General features: G+C 46.8%; 1 protein-coding gene and 1 long non-coding RNA gene across 6 annotated transcripts in view; one reads left to right on the forward strand and one right to left on the reverse strand.

The window, feature by feature from the left end:
* Positions 1-13504, reverse strand: part of FADS2 (fatty acid desaturase 2) — a 109245-nt gene that overhangs the window by 62818 nt on the left and 32923 nt on the right. The window lies entirely within an intron of this gene.
* The window catches only part of LOC144334183 (uncharacterized), a 54737-nt gene that overhangs the window by 21374 nt on the left and 19859 nt on the right, over positions 1-13504 (forward strand). For 2 of the 4 annotated variants that reach the window (XR_013403698.1, XR_013403699.1), the window contains exon 2: positions 13307-13356. The exons of the other annotated variants lie outside the window; for them this stretch is intronic. This is a non-coding gene — a long non-coding RNA (uncharacterized LOC144334183). The remainder of the gene's footprint in view (positions 1-13306; positions 13357-13504) is intronic. 4 annotated transcript variants of the gene reach the window in all.

A 13504-nucleotide genomic window follows, 5' to 3' on the forward strand; every position in this document is an offset into this window, starting at 1 on the left:
CTGGGCAACACAGCGAGACTCTTAAAAAAAAAAAAAAGTTATGCTAAGTGAAAGAAGCCAGATGTAAAAGAGCACATATTTTTTTATTCCATTTACATAAAATGGCCAGCAAGGTAAATCTTTAGAGATCAACTGGTGGTTGCCTTGAGCTGAGGGAAAGTGGGCACTGGGGAGTGATTGCTTAAGGATATGGAGTTTCCCTATGAGATGATGAAATGTTTTGGAACTAGATAGAAGTGATAATTGCACAACATTATAAATGTACTAAGTGATCCTGAATTATATACTTAAAATGATTAATTGCATGTTATGTAAATTTCACCTCAACGAAAGTAAATAAATGCAAATTAATACTTATTGTGACTGATATTTTAAAGGAAAAACTGGCATGCTTTGGTAGAGAATAATGGGGAACCGGGAGGGGACCTTGTATCCAAGGTTGATAAGGAAGGGCTATCCAGCTGATACCTGCAGGTAAGTAAGGACTTTGCTGTGGGAGAGTAGGTCACTGGTGAAAAGCTACAGATCCCCCCAGATAGAACTCCCATCTGTGCTCTGCTGGGGGGCCCGTGGCCTCCAGGAAAGAATGCCTGCCCTCTCCCCAGCCTGAACTTGTGCTGTCCCCCTGCCAGACTTGAGTTCAGTGAGGGAAAGGTTTCCAGTAACCACAGATCCTGACACTAATTTGTCATGTGATCTTTAGCAAGCCCCTTTCTTCTGTGTCCCTTTGTGTCTTTATCTGAGTAGTGAGATACCCAAGGCCCTCTTTACCTCCAAAATTCTCCAGGCTAGAGTGTCAGGGCAGTCAGCACTGAGCCATGTGCCTCTGTGTGTGAGGCTGGGAGGCCCAGGAAGTGTGCTGACATCCTACACCTGCAGGAAGGTCATGCCCACGACCTGGGCATTCGTGCCCCACCTCTTTTCTGGGCAGGACTGCCAAGGTAGAGAATCAGACATACTACCAGTGATCGAGGGGACCCAAACCAGGTGGGCTTTGCTGGTGTCCTCTGAGAGGGTGCTGCATCTGGGCCTGGGCCACCACTCCACTTCCACCCCTCCTCACTCCCCAATCACAAACATACACATCTCTCCTCCTGAGGCTTAATGATTAGCATAGGTGGTGGGGTCAATAGCCCCTGGACCCACAGGCCAGAGGCAGCGGGCCAGACTTGGTCACAAAGCACCTCCACCTACTTTATCTCCACATCAAAGCTTTATGGGAGGCATTATCTCTATCTGGATCAGATAAAAAAATATAGATTACAAGAACTATGAAATAAACAGCCCCAGATCACACTACAAATACTTGGTAGACCTGTGTCTGTGGCTTAGCTCTTATATCTTCTTTAGCAGGATTCCTTGTCTACACCTGTGGATGCCAACATTTGTCCTTGCAGCCACGCTAGGCTGGCTACACTGGGAATTAAGGACTTGCTTCTAGAGATGCTGATTCAAGAACACAGGAAGTCTGTGGTCTAAAGCAACAAAAGGCTTCACTTCTCTGCTACTCCCACATTTTGATATGGATTCTGGCTCCCTATATTCTCCTCAGCCCCGACTTTGGCCATCACCAATGGGGACGTCCATGTCTATGCCAAGTTCCATCTCATGTGGTAAATTGGTCTCACAGGGTCCACTGCCACGCCCCAACCACATACCGCAGTCTCTGTGTGAATTGCCGACGTCGGGGGTCTTCCTCCCTAACATGCTCCTCGATCATTGCTCCTTGCCTTACTGACAGGTGACAATGGGCTAGCAGCCCTCACTCTCAGTGCCTCTTCGGCCTCGGGCCTCGGCATCCACTCTGGCAGCGCTTGAGGAGCCCTTCAGCCCGCCGCGACACTGTGGGAGCCCCTCTCTGGGCTGGCTGAGGCCAGAGCCTCCTCTCTCTGTTTGTGGGGAGATGTGGAGGGAGAGGCACGGGCGGGCCGCGCACACCTAGTGGCCGGCTGGCACCACCGGCCCAGGGCAGTAAGGGGCTTAGCACCAGGGCCAGCAGCTGCGGAGGTTGCACCGGGTCCCCCAGCAGTGCTGGCCCGCCAGTGGCGCCGCACTCAAATTCTCCCTGGGCCTTAGCTGCCTCCCGGCCGGGCAGGGTTGGGAATCTGCAGCCTGCCATGTCTGAGCTCCTCCCCCTGCGATGGGCTCCCCCGTGGCCTGAGCCTCCCCAACGGGCGCCGCTCCCTGCTCCATGGCGCCTGGTCCCATCAACAGCCCCAGGGCTGAGGCGTGCAGGCGGGGCTCGGGACTGGGGCAGCTCTGCCTGCAGCCCCGGTGCAGGATCCACTGGGTGAAGCCAGCTGGGCTCCTGAACGGGATGGGGACTTGGAGAACTTTTATATCTAGCCAGAGGATTATATGTGCACCAATCAGCACTCTGTGTCTAGTTCAGGGTTTGTAAATACACCAATCAGCACTCTGTGTCTAGCTCAGGGTGTGTGAATACACCAATTGGTATTCTGTATCTACCTAACCTAGTGGAGACTTGGAAGACTAGCACTCTGTGACTCTGTGTCTAGTTCAATGATTGTAAATGCACCAATCAGCATTCTGTGTCTAGCTCAGGGTTTGTAAATACACCAATCAGCACTCTGTGTCTAGCTCAAGGTTTGTAAATACACCAATTGGTACTCTGTATCTAGCTAACTCTGTATCTAGCTAACTAGCACTCTGTGACTCTGTCTCTAGCTCAAGGATTGTAAACACACCAATCAGCACTCTGTCAAAACGGACCAATCAGCTGTCTGTAAAATAGACCAATCAGCTCTCTGTATAATGGACCAATCAGCAGGATGTGGGTGGGGCCGAGAGTCAGCCAGCGGCCCTTGGGTTCCATTCTGCGTTGTAGAAGGGTTATTTTTTGGCTCTTTGCAATAAATCATGCTGCTGCTCAGTCTTCAGGTCTATGCTGCGTTTATGAGCTGTAACACTCACCACGAAGGTCTGCCCCTTCAGTCCTGACAGAGAGACCATGAACCCACCAGAAGGAAGAAGCTCCAGATACATCTGAACATCTGAAGGAACAAACTCTGGACACACCATCTTTAAGAACTGTAACACTCACTGCGATGGTCCACAGCTTCATTCTTTTAAGTCACTGAGACCAAGTACCCACCAATTCCAGACGCATTACCCTGCAAAGCACACACAGAACTCACTCGGACCTCCGGTAGGGGGTTAGGCTGCTTGTTCATTCCCTAGCCTTCTAATTATTGTTTGTTTTTAAGGTATCACTGTCCATCTCTGTTTCATTTATGGCTCCATAGAACAGGCAATAGGAATGAATTACAAATAGTAAAATACACCATCTCAGCTGCCTGTAGGCCTGCTTATCAGGAAGCCGAGGCTGGAGGATCGTTTGAGCCAGGAGTTCAAGTCCAACCTGGACAACATATTGAGAACCCTCTTTAAAAAAAAGCAGTAGTTTGGTTGGGTGCGGTGGCTCAAGCCTGTAATCCCAGCAAATCACGAGGTCAGGAGATTGAGATTATCCTGGCTAACATGGTGAAACCTCGTCTCTACTAAAAATACACACACACACACACACACACACACACACACACACACACACACAAAAGCCGGGCGTGGTGGGAGGCGCCTGTAATCCCAGCTACTCAGGAGGCTGACACAGGAGAATGGCGTGAACCCGGGAGGCGGAGCTTGCAGTGAGCTGAGATCACGCCACTGCACTCCAGCCTGGTCAACAGAGCGAGAATTCGTCTCAAAAAAAAAAAAAAAAAATTGGAAGAAGTTTTATAAACAACAAAATGAAGGCCTCCAGGTGGCTCTGACGCCCAGGCAGGGTGGAAATAATGGCAGGGTCCCATCGCCATTGTCCCCCAGCCTGCCTCCCAGCGCCACCGCCACCACAGCTTCTACTTTCCACAGCCTCCAGTGTGTGCCTCACTACCCAGCCCTCTGTCCCCCAATTCCTGAAGCCCAGGCCCCCTTTGGGGCAGGCTGCCTCATCGTCTGTTTTCTGATATGTCTGCTTGGACAGCATGATCATTCAGTCTGCAGTGCTGGCCTTCCCTCGCTTAGAGAAGGCGGAAGCCATGCTGGGCCACAAAGGCTCTCCAGGGTGTCAGTCATCCTCCACATCTACATCTGCCTGGGCATAGTCTGCAGAGCCGCAGAGGCTGGTCAGCCCTCCCTAAGCCCCAGGCCTGGTTAGCCACCACCACGAAGGACCAAGGGCCAAGGACCAGCAGGAGCAGTGGAAGCAGCTCCCACAGTCATCTGGAAACCCCAGGGCTATGGTTGAGATGGGGCTTCCAGAAGGCCATGGCCTCTGCTAGGAGAACAAAATGCCACCTCTCAGCTATGGTTAGGAGGACAAGGAGAGAAGGCACGAAGAGGTTGGGGTTAATGTCACCCCACTGCCAAGGGCACAGGACCTGGGCTCTGTGATGCTAGATCCTGAGAGCCCCCCCAAACAGACAAAATGGCTGCAAAGCGTACTGAATGTCCTAGGGGCACATACAGCGCTAGGCTCAGTGCCACCTCTGCCTCCTCCGGTCCGCAAGTAGATGCAAACGCACTGCAGGGCCAGCCCTAAGGCAGAGATACCTGTGCCCTCAGGTGTTCACAGTCCTCAAAGAAGATAAGATCCTTGTAAAACTAGGAGCAAGAGCCATCAGGCTACAGGAGCTTGGGGCAGGCACTGCAGAGGAGGGCAGGAGGCCAGAGATGACAATCAAATTGGCTCTTTGAGGATGAGGACAATACTGCTAGCTAAAAGGGTGGGGAGAGAAGGCAGCATTCTAGACAGAGGGTATGTCATGGGCAAGTCACAGAAAACATCGTGGGACCCCAAAATCCTCATGGACAGTAGCCTGTTGTAGAGAACACCCTGAAATTCCTTCACTTGTCCGAGAATCCTACCCTAAGCCCTCACCACGTGGAAAGCTCTACCCTAGGTGATCAGGGGTATGGATCCAAGAAGAAACTCATCTCTGCCCTAAAGGACATCCGGTCTGCAGGAGAAACAAAAGGGAAATAGTAGCTGAGGATTATGGAGTTTTATCTATCAATGGAAATTTCCAGATGACTTGGCCTGAATTTTTTTTTTTTTTTTGTAAACATAAGAGAAAGAAGAGGTGGAGCGATATGTCCAAGACAAAAATCGTGCTGGTAGGAGGGCCCGAATGAGACTCAGGTCTTGAGATTTCCATTTCTTTTTCTTTTTCTTTTTTCTTTTTTTTTTTTTTTTGAGACAGAGTCTCACTCTTGTCGCCCGGGCTGGAGTGTAGTGGCACAATCTTGGCTCACTGCAACCTCCACCTCCCAGGTTCAAGCGATTCCCTGCCTCAGCATCCCAAGTAGCTGGGATTATAGGCACATGCTGCCATGCCCAGCTAATTTTTGTATTTTTAGTAGAGACATGGTTTGACTATGTTTGCCAGGCTGGTCTCGAACTCCTGACCTCAGGTGATCCGCCCACCTCGGCTTCCCAAAGTGCTGGGATTACAGGCGTGATCCACGGCGCCCGGCCCAGATTTCCATTTCACGCTCCTTTCCCTGTACCAGGCATGGCAGACACCACAGAAGAAAAGTTTAACTGGCTGTGGGAACTGGGAGGACAGTGGGAAGACTTCTGGTTGGGTGGTGTCTGAGCGAGGCACCCCGGAGCTGGACGTCAAAGGCGGGAAGGCCATACTGTATGTGCTCAGGAAATGTGTCCCGCGGCCATGAGACAAAGGGGATAGAAGGGGCCCACTGGAGCCAGGCATGGGAGGACCTTCCAGGGAGTTGATACTTTGTTTCTGAGCAATGAGGACGTGAAGAGGCATTGGAGGGTGTTGTGGGATTTGAGCTGTGTTTTTGAGATCATCTGGGGCACGTGGGGCGTGGGGTGATGGAAAGGGCAGAGACCTGAAGGAGAGGACCAAACAACTGTGGCTGCAAGGCTGAGGAAAAGATGACAAACACAAGGATGCTAGTGACTTTGAGGTGACAGAAACAACAAGACTGAAGGACTGAGGAGTGGGAAGGAACAGCTGGGACCAGCTAATCATTGTCCAGGAAGAGCACACAATGTAACACAGGACTCCGACTGCCACCTGCCTGCCATCACTAGTCCTCCCACAACACCCTCCAATGCCTCTTCACTTCCTCAGTGAAGGCAGACAGACCACCTGAGGTCAGGAGTTCGAGACCAGCCTGGCCAACACAGTGAAATCACATTCCTACTAAAAATACAAAAATTAGCCAGGCATGGTGGTGCACGCCTGTAATCCCAGCTATTCGGGAGGCTGAGGCAGGAGAATTGCTTGAACCCGGGAGGCAGAGGTTACAGTGAGCTGAGATCGTGCCACCGCACTCCAGCCTGGGCAACAAAGGTACACTCCACGTTTCTAGGCTTATGTCCCAGTGTTCCTGTGTGTATATACTGCTCCAACCAGAATTGACTCTGGTTTGAGCGCCATTTAATGGTATCAAGCCTCTGTTGCAGCTACACAACTACTCAACTCTGCCAGTTTAGCATGCAAGCAGCCATAGACAATAAATACACAAATGAGTATGGCTGGGTTTTAATAAAGCTTTATTATCAGAAACAAATAAGGGGCCATATTGGGGCTGTGGGCTATGGTTTGCAAACTTGATCTAGGGGTCTGCACCTCTATGTGACTTTCTGTTGACTACTGATTAAAGACTTCTGGGTCTGTGAAACTCCATGTTAACTTGTAGATTTTTGTCAGGCAGAGTGAAAATAATTTATCTCAGGTAGGAAAGATCATTCCAAAGGATTTTTGTCCTAGAGGACAATGCCAGTTTTGTATCTGACCTATCAATTTTATTCTAACATTCATTTTTTTAAATCTCTATACTTTCTTCCTCAAATTCTCCCTAGCGCCATCTTTATACCTGCTGAGTCCCTCGTTAATGAGTTAAATAAACCTCTAACCTATGTTATTTCTTTAAAAAAAAAAAAAACCTGGCCAGCCACAGTGGCTCACACTTGTAATCCCAACATTTTTGGAGGCCAAGGCAGGAGAATCGCTTGAGCCCAGAAGTTCAAGACAAGCCTGGGCAACAAAGTGAGACCCCCATCTCTACCGAAAAAAAAAAAATTAGGTGGGCATGGTACATACCTATAGTCCTAGCTACTCAGGAGGCTGAGGCAGGAGGATTGCTCCACAGTGGGGCGAACACCCCCATAAGGCAGTGTCAACCGCACTGTGCTGAAGAGCACGCTGTGGTGTGGAGGGAGAGTGGTTTACCCAGCACTCAACATGTTGCACGCAGGGCTGGGGCTTGAACTCTGTGGCCTGGGTTTTTATGACACTTTGGCCCAGGCCTTTCACTTCCGCCCACTCCTTTTATGTGAGCCCCAGGGGCTCTGCCAGAGACCCAGAGGCTATGCTGGATGCTACCAGGCTGATGACGCAAATGGAACAGTCTTAAACTGTTTACGGTCTGCTTCCAATGATGTTATGATGTGTCTGGTTGTAGGAAGGGCTTGCTATGAGTCATTTGCAGCTGCTGGTCTCTGGCATTCCAGGCTGCGCCCAGAGTGTGCACACGGAGCGCTGAGCATTTAAGGCTATCTCAGTCTGTTCGCTTGGGGATTGCTGCCTCTCTGCCTTAGGACATTGATTTGCTGGCCCTGGTGGTGCCACAGGCTGAGTTCCACAGGGGCACTGTCCTGCTGTGACAGGGGCATGTTGGTTTGTTCCTTGGCTTCTCACTAATTAGGACTCATTCTAAAAAACTCAAAATCCTCCTCTCGGCAGGCATGAACCCTGGGACCCTGGCCTGAGCCAGTGAGCCTCTCTGCAGCCACAAGGATGTGAGCTTATTCCCCCAGTCACTCATTGAGCTATAGGGCCGCATCAAGAAGCACAGGTAAACAGCCAGGGAGGTTCCTGAAATGCCTGCCTTGAAACAAGCTGCCCAGCCGTGCTCTGGGTTATGGGGATTAAGCAAGGTAAACTTTCTGCAGTCTTGAGGCTCTTCAGGTCAGCCTCTGGCTGCTGCCCCTTCCAGAGAGGGATGAGGTTGTCAGGCGCATGTGCTTTTCACCATCCCACATCACTAGAGCTCCTTCTGTCATGTCATTCATGGCCAAGACAAATCCCTGCAGATCCTTCTGTTTCCTTAACAAACAAATCATGAGCCAGCAGCTCCACTGCTAGGTGTAACCACAAGAGAAACGAGTGCATCTGCCCACCAAAAACACGTGCAAGATCCATCAGGGGAGCTTCACTCATAACAGTCCTAAATTGGAAGCATGCCAAATGTCCATTAGTAGTAAGAAAGGATAAGCATATTCAAACAATGAAATACTACTCAGCAGCAAAAAAGAACAAGTTACATGCAACAGCTTGGAGGACTCTCACAGACTCTATGATAAGCAAAGACGGTAGACATAAAATACCCCCTGTGTATGATTCCATTTAGATGAAGTTCAAGAACAGGCAAAACTACTCGATGGTGCTACAAGTCAGAAGAGTAGTTACCTTGGGGCAGGGTCAGGGAGGTACTGTATGGGAAGGGGAATAGGGAATTTTCAGGGTGTTGGAAACATTCTTGGTCTGAGTGGTGGTTGCATAAGGTTTGAGTGTGTGCATACAGGTGTGTAAAAATTCTTCAAGTTGTACACTTGAGATTTGTGCACTATACTGTATGCATGTTATGCCTCAATAAAAAACTGACCAAACACATTCAAAATTTGTCCTTTGAAATATACATTCCTGGCCAGGTGCAGCGGCTTATGCCTGTAACCCCAACACTTTGGGAGGCCAAGGTAGGAGGGTTGCTTGACCACAGGAGTTCAAGACTGGCCTGGGCAACACAGAGAGACCCCATCTCTACAAAAAATATGAAAGTTAGCAGGGCGGGTCGGGCACGGTGGCTTACACCTGTAATCCTAGCACTTTGGGAGGCCAAGGCAGGTGGATCACCTGAGGTCAGGAGTTTGAGACCAGCCTGGCCAACATAGTGAAACCCTGTCTCTCCTAAAAATACAAAAATTCGCTGGGTGTGGTGGCACGCACCTGTAGTCCCAGCTATTTGGGAGGCTGAGGCAGGAGAATCACTTGAACCTGGGAGGTGGAGGTTGCAGTGAACCAAGATCGCGCCACTGCACTCCAGCCTGGGCGACAGAGTGAGACTCCATCTCAAAAAAAAAAAAAAAAAATGTTAGCCAGGCGTGGTGGCAGATGCTTGTGGTGGCATATGCTTGTGGTGGCACATGCTTGTGGTCCCAGCTACTCAGAAGGCTGAGGTGGGAGGACCACCTGAGCCCAGAAGGCCAAGGCTCTAGTGAGCTATGATTGCACTACTGCATTCTGGCCTGGGCAACAGAATGAGACCCTGTCTTTAAAAAAAAAAAAAAAAAAGTTATACATTCCTACTCTCTTTTCCAACCAGCTGAAGCATCCCAGGAATACTTGCTGTCTCCGTCAGCTGGCTACTGGATTAGCTGCTTCCATAAGTGGCTCTTCAGAGGTTTCAGCTCTGAAGTGTGGAACACTGTGACCTGCTGCCCCCAGGACCTGCCTACATAAGCAGCTTCTTCTCTTTGCCATTTGTCTCCTAACCCTTTATGTTCCTGTATTAGTTCGTTCTCACGATGTTAATAAAGACATACCCAAGACTGGGTAATTTATAAAGAAAAGAGGTTTAATTGACTCATAGTTCCGTGTGGCTGGGGAAGCCTCAGGAAACTTACAATCATGGCAGAAGGCACCTCCTCACAGGATGTCGAGAGAATGAGAGCCAAGCAAAGGGGAAGTCCCTTATAAAACCATCAGATCTTATGAGAACTTACTATTATGAGACTAGCAGGGGGAAAACTGCCCCCCTTGATTCAGTTACCTCCCACCAGATCCCTCCCATGACATGTGGAGATTATGGGAACTACAATTCAAGATGAGATTTGGGCAGGGACACAGCCGCACCATATCAGTTCCTATATAAAGTGTCCCCAGGGGCAAAAACAGAAGAAAAAGAGGGATCCTGAGCAAGGATGTGGGATGTGGGGAGGCCTTAGGAAGGAGTGAAAATTTGAGCAGGGCTATGGTGGAAAAAGACCTGGAAGGGGCACGCTAGATTGGTAACTGTGGTCGTCTCTGCAGAGAAAATGGTGAGGGGGGTGTTCACAATTTACATATTTCTGCAATAGCTGAAGGTATTAAATGAATATGAATTTATGACTTCTGCATTTAAAAATAATAGCACATATTCATAACCTCATATAGTCCAACCTCCTCCATTTGCCAGTGGCAAGGTTGAGGGCAGAGATGAGAGGAATGCTTTGCCTGAGATGATGTGACTGTCCCATTGTGGGCCAGGGCTGGTCTCATGTCTCTGCCGACCAGGATCTTGTTCTTCGGAACTTGTTTTATACAGGAGCCAGCCTGGAATTACAGCTGACTGCTTTTGGTTGTACCCCTTGGTGACAAGCTGATTACATTAGCCTTGTTCAAACTGGAAAAGGTCAGCAATTCCTCTTCACTGTGATTGATACGCATATCAGTCTTTCCTGCCCACAGAGCCTCAGCCAGCACTGAGGGCTTGCGGTACTCAATATGACAACATGAGACCCCACATTGTCTAGCATGGGACTAAGCACACACTCAAGAGCAAAGGAGGTGTGGCAGTGGGTATGTGACCATGAAATCCACTGGCCCTATCTCACAGGGCTCCACTTAGATGCTGACAGCCTGGCAGAGTGATGGAATAACCTTTTGAAGGCACCAACATGGAGACCATAGCTTTCAAGGATGAGGTGGCATCTTCCAGGATGCAGTATTCACCCTAAGACAATGACTTTTATAAGATACCATGTCCTCAGTAGGTAGAATCCATGCCTGTCTCTAAGAACCAAAGGGCAGAAGTATGTATGAGAGGCCCTGCTCGCCATTACTCCTGGTGGCAGGGTTAATTGCCCTCTGATCATCATGAACAGGTAGGATTTCTGTTATACAATAAGGGCAGGGAAGAATATGTCTGGCATCTAAGTAATCCATGGAGGGCATCTTTTCATAGCCAGTTGTCTGTGTCAGCTTTATTGAGATAAAACTGACATACAATAAACTTCCCTATTAATAAGTGACCAATTTAATACGTTTTGGCAAACACATAGAAGCAATATAACCACTCCCACAATCATATTACAGAATATTTCTCTCTCTCATTGTATCATTTCTTTCTCTCTCAAAAAAAAAAAAAAAAAAAAAAAAAAAAAAAACCTAACCCAGGAGCCACATTGCATTTAGTCATCATGTCTCCTTAGGCTCCTCTGGTATGTGACAGTTTCTCAAACTTTCCTTATATTTTTAAGTAGTTTTTTAATTTTTATGTGGGTACACAGTAGGTGTATATATTTTGGGGTACATGAGATATTTTGACCATATTACAGAACATTTCTGTAATATGATTGTGGGAGTGGCTACATTACTTCCCAGAAAGTCTCTTGTGCCCCTTTGCAGTAAAATTTCTATTCCTACACCATAGTCCCTGGCAACTGCTGAGGTGCTTTTCCTGTCATTATAGTTTTGCCTTTCCTAGAGTGCATTAGAAGTGGACTCACACAGCATGTAGTTTTAGGTGTCTGGCCTTTTTCATTTAGCTTAATGCTTTCGAGATTCATCCATGCTGTTGCATGTAGCAGTAGTTTTTTCCTTTTTACTGCTGCATAGTATTCCATTTTATGGATATACCACAATTTGTTTCTCCATTCACCAGTTGATGGACATTTGAGTTGTTTCCAGTTTTCAGCTATTATGAATAAAACTGCTACGCACATTACAAGTCTTTGACCAAATATTTCCTTCTCTCTTGGGTAAATGCCTAGGAGTGGAATTGCTGGCTCACATAGTAAGTGTATGCCTAACTTTAAAAGAAACTCCAAACTATTTTCCAAAGCAGCTGGACCATTTTGGGTTCCCACCAACAATGCATAAGAGTTCCCAGTTGCTCAATAGCCTTGCCAATACTTGGTGTTTTCAGTGTTTTAAATTTTAGTCATTCTATTGGGTGCAGTGGTACCTTGCAGTGATCTCATTGTGGTTTTAATTTGAATTTCACTAATGACTAATGATGTTGTGATATACGGTTATAGAGGTAGATATATATAAAATACTTAGTGAAGTGCCTTATTTGCCACCCATATATATTGAGGAAGTGACTATTGAAATATTTTGCCACCTTTTATTGGGTTTTTGCTTTCCTATAAGTGGGTTGTCAGAGGTCTTTACATATTATGTGTACAAGCCCTTTGATGGATTTTTGTTTCACAAATATTTTTTCTCAGTCTGTGGCTTGACTTATTTTATTATTTTATTATCTGGGGAAGAAAACATTTTTAATTTTAATGAAATGCAATTTATTAATTTTTTCTTTTAGAGTTTTTGCTACTTTTGTGTATTCAAGAAATCTTTTCCTAACTCAAGGCCACTATGATTTTTTTCTTATGTTTTGTTCCAGGATTTTATCATTTTAGCTTCTAAATTTCTTACATTTAGGTTTATGATTCTTTCAGAGTTATTTTTATATGGGAATTATTTCTTCTTCTAATTTTGGAAGATTTATGTAGAACTGATGCTATTTTTTCCTTAAATGTTTGGTAGAATTCACCAGAGAAGCCATTTGGACGCAGAGTTTTCTTTGTGGGATTTTTTTGTTTGTTTGTTTTTTAAGTTTATACTTTGTTGAGCTTTCCCTAGTTTCAACCTAGTGTCCATTTTCTGCTCCAGAATCTAACCCAGGAGCCACATTGCATTTAGTCATCATGTCTCCTTAGGTTCCTCTTGTCTGTGACAGTTTCTCAAACTTTCCTTATATTTTTAAATAATGTTTTATTTTTATATGGGCACATGATAGGTATATATATTTTGGGGTACATGAGATATTTTGATACAGGCATCCAATGCATAATAATCACATCCTGGAGAATGGAGTATCTATCCCCTCAAGCATTTATTCTTTGTGTTACAGACAATCTAATTATATACTCTCTTAGTTATTTTTAAATGTTCAAGTAAATCGTTATTAACTATAGTCACCCTATTGTGCTATCAAATACTAGGTCTTATTCATTCATTCTTACTCTATTGTTTTGTACCCATTAACTGTCCCTAACTCCCCTCCACCCCCACCCGCAACTACCCTTCCTTGCCTCTGCTAACCATCCTTCTACACTCTATCTCCACGGGTTCAACTGTTTTGATTTTTAGATCCAACAAATAAGAGAGCATGCAATGGTTGTCTTTCTGTGCCTGGCTTATTTCACTTAATATAATGACCTCCAGTTCCATCCAGGTTGTTGCAAATGACAGGATCTCATTCTTTTTTGAAGGTACCAGCACGGAGACCATGGCTTTCAAGGATGAGGTGCCCTCTTCCAAGGTGAAGTATTCACCCTAAGAAAATGACTTTTTTAAGAGATTAATGTGGCTGAATAGTGCTCTATTGTGTGTATGTACCACATTTTCTTTATTCATTCATCTGTTGATGGACACTTAGGTTGCTCCCAAATCTTGGCTACTGTGAACAG

The sequence above is a fragment of the Macaca mulatta genome, chromosome 14 (genome assembly GCF_049350105.2).
Source record: "Macaca mulatta isolate MMU2019108-1 chromosome 14, T2T-MMU8v2.0, whole genome shotgun sequence".
Classification (NCBI taxonomy): Eukaryota; Metazoa; Chordata; class Mammalia; order Primates; family Cercopithecidae; genus Macaca; species Macaca mulatta.